This window comes from Trachypithecus francoisi, unplaced genomic scaffold (assembly GCF_009764315.1).
Source record: "Trachypithecus francoisi isolate TF-2019V2 unplaced genomic scaffold, Tfra_2.0 Lachesis_group10, whole genome shotgun sequence".
In the NCBI taxonomy this organism is placed as follows: Eukaryota; Metazoa; Chordata; class Mammalia; order Primates; family Cercopithecidae; genus Trachypithecus; species Trachypithecus francoisi.
This window is the reverse complement of record NW_022681455.1, coordinates 2,773,667-2,784,607: the sequence shown is the minus strand read 5'-3', so window position 1 is coordinate 2,784,607 and position 10,941 is coordinate 2,773,667.

Below are 10,941 nucleotides of genomic sequence, written 5' to 3'. Positions count from 1 at the left end.
TGTGAAGAGACCACCAAACAGCCTTTGTGTGAGCAACAAGGCTGTTTATTTCACGTGGGTGCAGGTGGGCTGAATCCGAAAAGAGAGACAGCAAAGGGTAGTGGGATTATCGTTAGTTCTTATAGGTGTTGGGATAGGCGGTCGAGTTAGGAGCAATGTTTTGGGGGCAGGGGGTGGATCTCACAAAGTATGCTCTCAAGCGTAGGGAGAATTACAAAGAACCTTGTTAAGAGTTGGGGAGATTACAAAGTACATTGATCAGTTAGGGTGGGGCAGAAACAAATCACAATGGTGGAATGTCATCAGTTAAGGCTATTTTCACTTCTTTTGTGGATCTTTGGTTACTTCTGGCCATCTGGATGTGTACGTGCCGGTCACGGTATATGATGGCTTAGCTTGGGCTCAGAGGCCTGAGAACACCAGCTGAATGTAGCCTCGTAATTGCTGAGCCCTGTTCACAACCATTTTTGTTTTTGTGTTTACTTTTTCAGTTTTAGGAGCTTTGTTGTCACAGGAGCTTTGTATCCCTGGTCAAAACTACTCTGGTGAAGCTCACTAGGTGTCTCTAACTTGGCACAGGAGGAGCAGTTTTCCTGAGTTCCTCAAGCAACTTGACCCCATTCCCTTCAGCAAAGTCCTGGGAGCTCGAGGGAGGCTGCCCAGTCAGCTGCGGCCCATCCAACGCATTGGGGACCTGCCCACTTGGCTCTTAATTTGCATTTTGAAATGTCACCTAAGTGATTTCAGACCAGAGAAGATGAGCTTCTCTTGTTATGGAAAAAGGAAGAGAGACAGAGAGAGAAACCTCTATTTTGTTATTTATCTATTCCTCAAATTCTTATGACCAGTGATGTTAAAAAAAAACTCCAGAACAACACAATTATTTACATTTAACTCAGATTTTATTTTTATTTATTTATTTATTCTTGAGATGGAGTCTCGCTGTGACACCCATGCTGGAGTGCAATGGCACGATCTCGGCTCACCGCAAGCTCAGCTTCCTGGGTTAAAGCTATTCTCTTGCCTCAGCCTTCCAAGTAGCTGGGATTACAGGTGCCCACCACGTCTGGCTAATCAATTAATTATTATCATTTTTTGAGACGGAGTCTAACTCTGTCACTCAGGCTGGAGTGCAGTGGTATGATCTTGGCTCACTGCAACCTCCACCTCCCAGGTTCAAACGATTCTCCTGCCTCAGCCTCCTGAGTAGCTGGGATTACAGGCACACACCACCATGCCTGGCTAATTTTTTTTGTATTTTTAGTGGTGATGGGGTTTCGTCATGTCAGCCAGGCAGGTCTCAAACTCCTGAACACAAGTGATCCACCCGCCTCAGCCTCCAAAAATGCTGGGATTACAGGCATGAGCCACCGCACCTGGCCTTAACTCAGATTTTAAATATGAGAGTATCAACTTGTAGGGGTGGAAGAGGTGTGATACCTCTCCTCATATATTGTATGGGTGACAGCCAAGGCTCCTATCTCAAAGACACCGTCCCAGCTCCAGCTCCAGTTCGCCTTCTCATTCATCCCAGATAAGTTTCTTGAAAGAATTCTAAGATGACGCTCTCCATGTGTCTTCAGGCCTGGATCGGACTCCGTTTTTGCTCATCCCACCTACCGTCCCTTGGTAACTAAAGACTTGGGAATAAGAAATGCCCTTTTCAATTCTGACTCTCCTTTTCCTCTCAGCACCAGCAGTGGATGCTGACCTGGTTTTCTGTTTCTTCTGTCTTCTCCTTCTCTCTCCTCTTTGCTATGTGCTCTTTTTCAAGCTGTCTTTTAAAATGTTTGTTGCTGGACCAAGGAGTTTCTCCCCCAGCTTCATTTAGCATCAATAGCTCTTACCTTTGTTGTAATTTCTCCCTGACCTCTGGACATCTTCGCCTAAATGTTCACCAGCACTCTAAGCCCCTTTTGACTCAAACTGATTATTTGACCCCTAGGTCTGATCTTCGTCCCTCTATATACTCTCTTTCATGTATCCAGTTCTCTGAGTTAGAATAAATACAAACCATCTGGAACTCTTCCCTTCCCTCTCAAAATCCACTTGGTCAGTATAGCCTGTGATTTCTGCTCCCTAATTAGCTCTCTGCCTCACAGGCATCACCATTGCCAGTGCCTGGCTGAGGCCCAATTACCTGTGCTCTGGGCTCCTGAGGCCAATTTCCAACCAGCCCCCTGCTGTCACTGTCTTCTGCACCCTGCCCATCCTAAGACCTGATGCTGGAGTTGGGAAGGAAGAAAAGAAGGAAAGTAGCAGGGTGTGGTGGCACATGACAGTAGTCTCTACTCTGGAGGCTGAGGCAGGAGGATTGCTTGAACCCAGGAGGTAGAGGCTGCCGCAAGTTATAATCACACCACTGCACTCCAGCCTGGACGACAGAGTGAGACGCAGGGGTCGGCGGGGAGGGGGAGGAGGAAAAGAAGAAAGAAGGGAAAAAGAGGGCAAGGAAGGGAAAAAAGAGGAAGCAATCCTCTCCTCTTATAAAATCCTGTGCTGCTTCCCCAATGTCTGAGGGATAAAACCCAAAATTTCTAGAATGGCACAAGGACTCTTTCCCAGCCCATCCCTGACACACCATCCAGCCCTACCCAACCTCCCTGGGTGCCCCTGCCCAGCCCATACCCTTCTCTCCTCTCTTACAGCACACTCACCCTTTGCGCCTGTGAGCTGTCACACTGCGCCTTTCTGTTGCCTGTGGTAAAAAATAAATGAATAAATAAATAATTTGATGATCCGTGATACTTATTAAAGCACAGTAAAGAAGTCTTTATTCAGGACCAACTCGATAGGGTTAGAAACTGTTTAACAGAGTCTTGCGGTGCGGGAGAGAGATTGGGCTCCACCAGAAACGCAGCCTGAGGAAGTGGGGATTTACAGCAAAGGAAAGGGTGGGGTCAGTGGATGGAAAATGGCTGAGGAGACATCAGGGGTCAGGGGGATTCTGGCTAAACCGACCTCACTGGATTCTTGTGGAAGGCAGGTCAGGGTGATCAGACAGCTCCTGGGAGGTGGTGGAGGATGAGGAGCCTGAACAGATATCAAGGGTGATTGCACACTGAAACTGGGGAGTTCTTTGCTAAAACTGGATTTTACATGGAAGTGCACAGGTAGACCTAATAGAAGTTTCAGAAACCTGACTGATGGGCCAGGTGCGGTGGCTCACGCCACCAGCACTTTGGGAGGCCAAGGTGAGCGGATCGCCTGAAGTCAGGAGTTCGAGACCAGTCTGGCCAACATGCTGAAACCCCATTTCTAGCAAAAATAAAAAATTAGCCGGGCATGGTGGTACATGCCTGTAATCCCAGCTACTCGGGAGGCTGAGGCAGGAGAATCGCTTGAACCTGGGAGGCAGAGGTTGCAATGATCCAAGATCGCATGATTGTACTCCAGCCTGAGTGACAGAGCAAGACTCCATCTCAAAAAAGAAACCTGACTAATGTTTGGTCAAGCTAAGAATCTTTGTCACTTGCTTGTTCTTTCTCAACTCTGGAAAATTACTCTTCCTACGAGTCTGAGCTCAGCTGATGCCCCAGGGAACACACCCGGAGGCTGCAGAGCCGTTCTTCCAGGCTTCTGTTCTCACAGGTGCTTGCGTGCCCGGTTAGAGCAGCCACACGCCATTCTGTGGGCACAGTGCCTTTCCCAGCCATCTGAGCTCCTGAGAAAGGAAGGACCATGCTTCCTGCAATTCTATTTCTCAGTTCTCTGTGATCTGATACAATGCTCGTGCAACAAAGATTAGCGCACGAAGTTATGGGGACTAGTCACTAGTTTGTCTCATAGGATTTTCCAGCTCTGTTACTTAGTGAGGGAGGGACCTCAAGTATATGCATTTGCTGTGGGAAGGGGTTTACAAATTCCAGGCGTAGGAGAGTGTGGCCTGGGTACATTTCTGGGCCTTTCACCCACTTCAATGAGCTACTTGGGTTGTGTGAGTGAGAGAGACACGTCCATGCTGGACTTGCCTCAAAACTCCAGGGAGCAGGGAGCAAAGCCAACATTCGGCCTAGATTGCCTTTACCTCACTTTCAGGTCTACTCTCACGTGTAAGGGAAGAAAGGGTCTAGCAGTCAGTCCCTGCAAATCTGGAAGGAAGGCTGGGGAGCGACCAGCCACAAAAGTTCGTTCCAGTGTTTCTCAACCCTCCACTAAGACATTTCAGAAAATAAGGCAGGTTGTTTGCTTTGCTCCCGGAAAACTCTGGAAGGAAGCTGGGCTCTTTGCAATAAATGCAGGAGCGGGGAGCGTGGTGGCTGCTCTCACAAGCTAGGGACGGTGCAGGGAGCGGAGCTTAGGGCCTTCCCCAGCCTGACCTTGCAGAGGAGACACAGAGAAGCCTGGGACCTGCTTTGTGGTTGGACGCTCACGGCTGGTGAGAAGCAGAGCGGCCTGTCAGCAGTCCCTGAAGTGTTGTTCCAGAAGCTTTCCTGGGGCAGAAAAAATCGGGACCTTAGTCTTCCAAACAGTCTTCTCTTAGGAAAGTGGGTCACCACCTCTCCGAGGAAGAGAGTGAATCTTGTATTTGCCTATTGCCTGTGGTCTCATCTGATCTCCGTTCCTTGTGTCTTGCACCACTTTGAACAGCATCTTATTTTAAACTCTCCTCCTTGACTTCCTTACACTGGCAGGAGAGGTTACATGAATTTTGTCCGTATTCATGGCCTCATGGCAGGTTCTCTGCTGCCTGCCTGCTAGGTGTCCTTTAGAACTGATCCATGATCCAATCAGGTTTACCAAGCGGGTCACTGGGAGTGGTTGCTACCATTTTTTTTTTCTAATGGGCCCTCAGATATGAGAGCTACAAAGTGTTACCGGAAAGGGGGCCCAATCCACACCCCAAGAGAGGGTTCTTGGACCTCTCACAAGAAAGAATTTGGGGCAAGCCTATAGAGTGAAGTGAAAGCAAGTTTATCAGAGAAGTAAAGAAACGAAAGAGTAGCTACTCTGTAGGCAGCGCAGCAGCAGGAGCTGCTCAGCTGACTATACTTACAGTTATCACTTGATTCTATGCCAAACAAGGGGTGGATTATTCATGAGTTTTCTGGGAAAGAGGTGGGCAACTCCCAGAACTGAGGGTTCCTCCCCTTTTTAGAGCATATAGGGTACCTTCCTAACATTGCCATGGCATTTGTAAACTGTTCTGGTGCTGGCAGAATGTCTTCTAGCATGCTAATGCATTATAATTACTGTATAATGAGCAGTGAGGAGGACCAAGGTCACTTTGGTCATCATCTTGGTTTTGGTGGATTCTGGCTGGCTTCTTTACCTCAAGCTGTTTCATCAGCAAAGTCTTTGTGACCCGTATCTTGTGCTGACCTGTTATCTCATCCTGTGACTAAGAATGCCTAACCTCCTCCTGGTAATGCAGCCCAGTAGCTCTCATATTTAATGATTCATGATACTTATTAAAGCACAGCCTTATGTGACCTACCTGTATTCAAGATGAAGTAGGTCTGGTTCAAATGCCTCTGACAAAAGTATAGAAACATTGCTGATTGGTATTGCTATATGTCATTTGGATAATTTTTCTGTTGTTCCTAGGTAACATTGCAATGTTTACTACTGTTGGTGAAAAGAGGTAAACTCTGTAAAATATTTGAAAAGATTTATTCTGAGCCAAATATGAGTGACCAATGACTCCTCACACAGGAAATCCTCAACCCTAGGAAATCCTGAGAACATATGCCCAAGGTAGTCGGGCTACAGCTTGGATTTATACAATCTAAGGAAACATAAGACATCAATCAATACATGTAAAATGTAAGTTGGTTCGGTCTAGAAAGGCAGACAACTGGAAATGGGGGCTTCCAGTTCATAGGTGAATTCAAAAATTTTCTGGCCAGGCATAGTGGCTCATGCCTATAATCCCAGCACATTGGGAGGCGGAGGCAGGAGGATCAATTGAGCCCAGGAGTTCGAGACCAGCCTGGCAACATAGTGGGACATTGTCTCTACAGAAAATAAAAAAATTAGTCTGGCGTGGTGGCATGTGACTGTAGTCCCAGCTACTTGGGAGGCTATGGTGGTAGGATTGCTTGAGTCTGGGAAGTCAAGGCTGCAGTGAGCCAAGATCATGCCACTGCACTCCAGCCTGGGCAAGAGAGTGAGACCCTGTCTCCAAAAAAATAAATAAATAAAATAAAACAAAGTTCTAATTGGCAATTAGTTGAAAAGGGTTAAGTTATTATCTAAAGATTTAGAATCAGTAGAAGGGAATGTCTGGGTGTCTGGGTTAAGATAAGGGGTTACAGAGACTAAGGTTCCTATCATGCAGATAGAATCAATTGAAGAGAATGTCTGCATTAAGATGAGGAATTGTGCCTGAATTCCAAAGGCAGGTGGGTATCATGAGAATGAGGCATGTTTGGCCTCACTTTTCATCATGGCCTGAACTAGTTTTTCACACTAACTTTGGAATGGCCCTGGTGGAGAGGTCCATTTAGTTGGCTGGGGTACTTATAATTTTATTTTTGGTTTACATTATCTATAAGGAAAACAAATTAGGTGTAGGTAGTTGCCTAGGAACTTATGTCCTCTATTGGAGGGCAGGGGTTCTAGCTCTGGACCAATCTCAATGTTTGCATTATAGTTGTATGATAAATATTCAATTAACCAAATAGAGTGAACTAGGATGTTTTATCCATTAGGGTAAATTTTTTACTCATCTATGGCCCCAGTTTATTATTTATTTACCATTTAGACACTGAGCCTTCCTTGGTTCAATTCACTGTGACCTAGTTTTTTAAAACTATTGCTAAATAAATTCAAATCCATCTTTACCATTAACATCAAGGTAGAAATGCTCTTTAAGTTTTATGAGTCTGTTAATCCATGAAACGCTGAGAAATTTACAAGGAGAATGATAATATTACATAATGTAAGTGTCACAGTGAAATAGTCACAGTTATTCAAGAGAACTCCTTTTCTCCCTTTTTGTGTTAGAGCTGATATGTCAGCAGAACAGAGTGCACTCATTCACAGCGATCTTTTAGTTGCTGTTCTTTGATTTGGTCATGGGTGAGTGACAGTGCTGTGTTCTTACACCAAACCTGCTTTGTGTTAGATGAACTGGTTTGTGGGTTACACATTCTTTATGAATGTGTTTTTGTCAATCTATGATTTCTAACATTTGAAAGGGGAAGTGTTTCAAAAAATAAAGTGGAGCAATACAAAATATTTACTTGCAACAATCCCAAATTCAAAAGTAAAATGAGATGTGTTTAGTACCCATGACCAAGATCCCTAGTAAATCTTTTTTATTTTTATGTTTTTAAGCTTCAGGGACACATGCTAAAGCTGGCAAATCTCTATTTCCAATTTCCTGATTGTAAATTCAGACTGTCTTGTAAACAGCTGCAAACTAAAAATAAAACTCTGAGCTCTGCAAGCATCTGAACGGACCCCTCCTGTTGATCAAGGGCATTCCAAAGTTAACCTGAAAAACTAGTTCAGGCCATGATGGGAAGAGGGGGCAGGACTTGCCTTCCTCCCATTGGGATTCAGACACAACTGACCAACATTAACATTAAAATAGAGCTCTTAATACTAATGAAACAGCTTTTTTTTTTTTTTTTGTAGCAATCAGACACCAAATTCCAGCCTGGCCCTCATATAGCATCACAGAGAGAGGGCGAGGCTCTCCACTGGGAGGTTAGCCCCAAGGGTATATTGCGTGATTGACCAATTCTCTATTAAATGAGAAAGAGGGGAAAGAGAAAAAATATAGAAGAGCCTGAATGTTACCTTTAGAACTTCAGGCGTGAGGCTCTGGAGACGGGTGTTCCAGGAGAAAACCGTCTTTTTTTGGAGAATGCCAGCATCCCCTCTCCTTTCCCCTCTGAAAATGGCTACAGAGGGGAAAAAGTGGCCTGTATGCATTTCCAGTGGTGCCACATCAAACTGCTTTTTCACGTTTGATTATAGACAACGAAAACCCAGGCCTTTGTCCCAGGAGCATCAGAACCACTCATCGGAGTAGTTCTCCAACTGTGCACTCGTCTATTACTAAAAACTTGGTTACTTTTGGTTTTGATTGCTTTTCATTATAAGCCTGTTAGAATACAATGTAATGAAAATGTCATAAACATGTACGAAACAACTTTTTGCCACATATGTCTCTCTAGGAGGATGCTAAGCCCAGAATTATTAACCTATGTAATTTGGAAATAGTTCTTCAACCTAATTTAAATCCAGGCGGGATGGCAGAGATTGCCAGACTACAGAACCCCTTCCTGGGTCTCCCTGCCCAGTAAACCTATTTTGAGAAGAAGCAATTAAGTTAGGAATGACTTGCCCTTTGGTGAAGCCAAAAGGGCTTCACCCTTTCATTTTGTAGATATTAACACCACAAGTGGTCAGGCAATTTGCTCCATTGAAGGTGTCAGCCAATGCAATCAAACAAGAGAAAATGATTAGAGGGATGAACACTGGAGAAAGAAGTACAACTATTTCTATTTATAGGTGGTATAGTATAGCTATAGATGACTTAAAATAATCAATAAAAAAATAGTAAAAAAATTAAGTAAGGAAGCAGGTTATAAAGTTAATACATAAAAACAATTAATTTTCTCATCCACAAACAAAAGCTAGTTGGAAAATACAACGGAAGAAACTTGCTTACATACAATACCAGCAAAGACATAAAATAACTAGAAATAAACTAAACAAGAAATGTGCAAATCTTACATGAACAGAACTTTAAAGGAAAAAGGAAAAAAATTATTTGAATGAACAGAAAGACCCAGCATGTTCTTGGCTAGAACAACTAAATCAAAGTACAAATGTTGGTTTATAACAGGGTAATATGTAAATTCAATATGTTTCTAATAGATTACCAACAAGATTTATTTTTATTTTCATTTTATTTTTTATTTTTATTTTTTGAGACGGAGTCTTGCTCTGGTGATCCACTCACCTCTGCCTCCCAAAGTCCTGGGACTGCAGGCATGAGCAACTGCACCTGGCCTGCTTGAATATAGTTTAATTTTTTTAATTTTTTTTTTTTTTTGAGACAGGATCTTGCTCTGTCACTCACGCTGGAGTATAATGGCACCATCTTGGCTCACTGCAACCTCTGCCTCCCAGGTTCAAGCAATTCTCCTGCTTCAGCCTCCCAAGTAGCTGGGATTACAGGCACACGCCATCAGGTCCAGCTAATTTTTGTATTCTTAGTAGAGATGGGGTTTCACCATGTTGGCCAGGCTAATGTCGAACTCCTGACCTCAAGAGATCCACCTGTTTTGGCCTCCCAAAGTGGTGGGATTACAGGTGTAAGCCACCATGGCCCGCCAACAAGATTTTTTTTTTTCAGAGCTAGACAAGTTGACTCTTAAGTTTGTATGGGAGAGGCTGGGTGCGGTGGCTCATGCCTGTAATCCTAGCACTTTGGGAGGCTGAGGAGGGCGGATCATGAGTTCAGGAGTTTGAGACTAGCCTGACCAACATGGTGAACTCTCATCTCTACTAAAAATACAAAAATTAGCTGGTCGTGGTGTCATGTGCCTGTAATCCCAGCTACTCGTGAGGCTGAGGCATGAGAATCGTTTGAACTCAGAAGATGGAGGTTGCAGTGAGCCGAGATCACACCACTGCACTCCAGCCTGGGCGACAGAGTGAGATTCCATCTCAAAACAAACAAACAAAAAAGTTTGTATGGGAGAAAAAGCAGCAAGGATAGACAGGAAAATCTGAAGCAGAAGAGCAGTAAGGAGAATGCACTATATGAGATATTAAATCATATGAGGAAAACTCTATAATTGAAAGAATCTAACCAGTAGAACCAAATTGAAAGTCCAGAATCAGACCCAAGTATATGTAGCTTTTTGATATATAACATATGTGGCATGTGAAGACATTAGTGAAAATATGGTTTTTTAATAAACAGAGGTGGAAAAACTGAAAGTCACTTGAAAGCGAGTTAAAATTGGATCTATATTTCCCATACACCAGAACAAACTTTAAATGGATCAGCAATCTAAATATAAAAAATAAAACTGTACAAATACTAGAAGAAAACATTGGGGAACTCTATAATCTAGAGGTTCTTTTTTTTTCTTCCTAAAAGAGACTGCTCCTTGTGAATAGAGAAAGTTTTTCTAACTATGACTCAGAAACAATAAAGGAAAAATCATTAAATTTGACTACATTAAAACAGTGTATGCCAAAATCACCAGAAGCAATGTCAGAAAACAGATGACAAGCTGGGGGAAATATTTGCAATTTATATCACTAAAGACTAACTAAGCCACAACTAGGGAGGGGCGTGTGGTTTGCTACTGGCATCCACTTGGTGGATCTCCACCAGAGATTTTGTGAAACGTCTGTAATGCCAGGGCAGACCCCCAACCACAAGTTATGGGGTTCATGCAGTCAACAGTGTTGATGTTGAGAAACTCCGCCTTAGGGTAAGGACAGAGGGAGTAAAACAGCTTGAGTTCTCAAAATTGAACTCATGTAAAATACTTGGCTAGCATTTTCCCTACTTCCATTGACGCTAGATGTTTCTGTTTTCCAAGACTGCTCCATCTGAGATGGCAGATGGAGTTTTTATACTTCCCTGGCTAGCCTATCAGTACCCTGGGGTCTAATTCCTATGGGCCTGCAGAGAACTGGAAGTCCTTGAACACACTGCTCGATAGTACACACAATTTATTTTTAAATTAAAAAAATACATATATTAGTTTTTTATTTCCACAGGTTTTTGGAGAACATGCAGTATTTGGTTACATGGCAAGTTTTTTTTTTTTTTTTTTTTTTTTTTCCTGAGGTGGAGTCTTGCTCTGTTGCCCAGGTTGGAGTGCAGTGGCGTGATCTCAGCTCACTGCAACCAATCTCCACCTGCTGGGTTCAAGCAATTCTCCTGCCTCAGCCTCCTCAGTAGCTGGGACTATAGGCGTGCGCCACCATGCCTGACTAATTTTTTTGTATTTTTAGTAG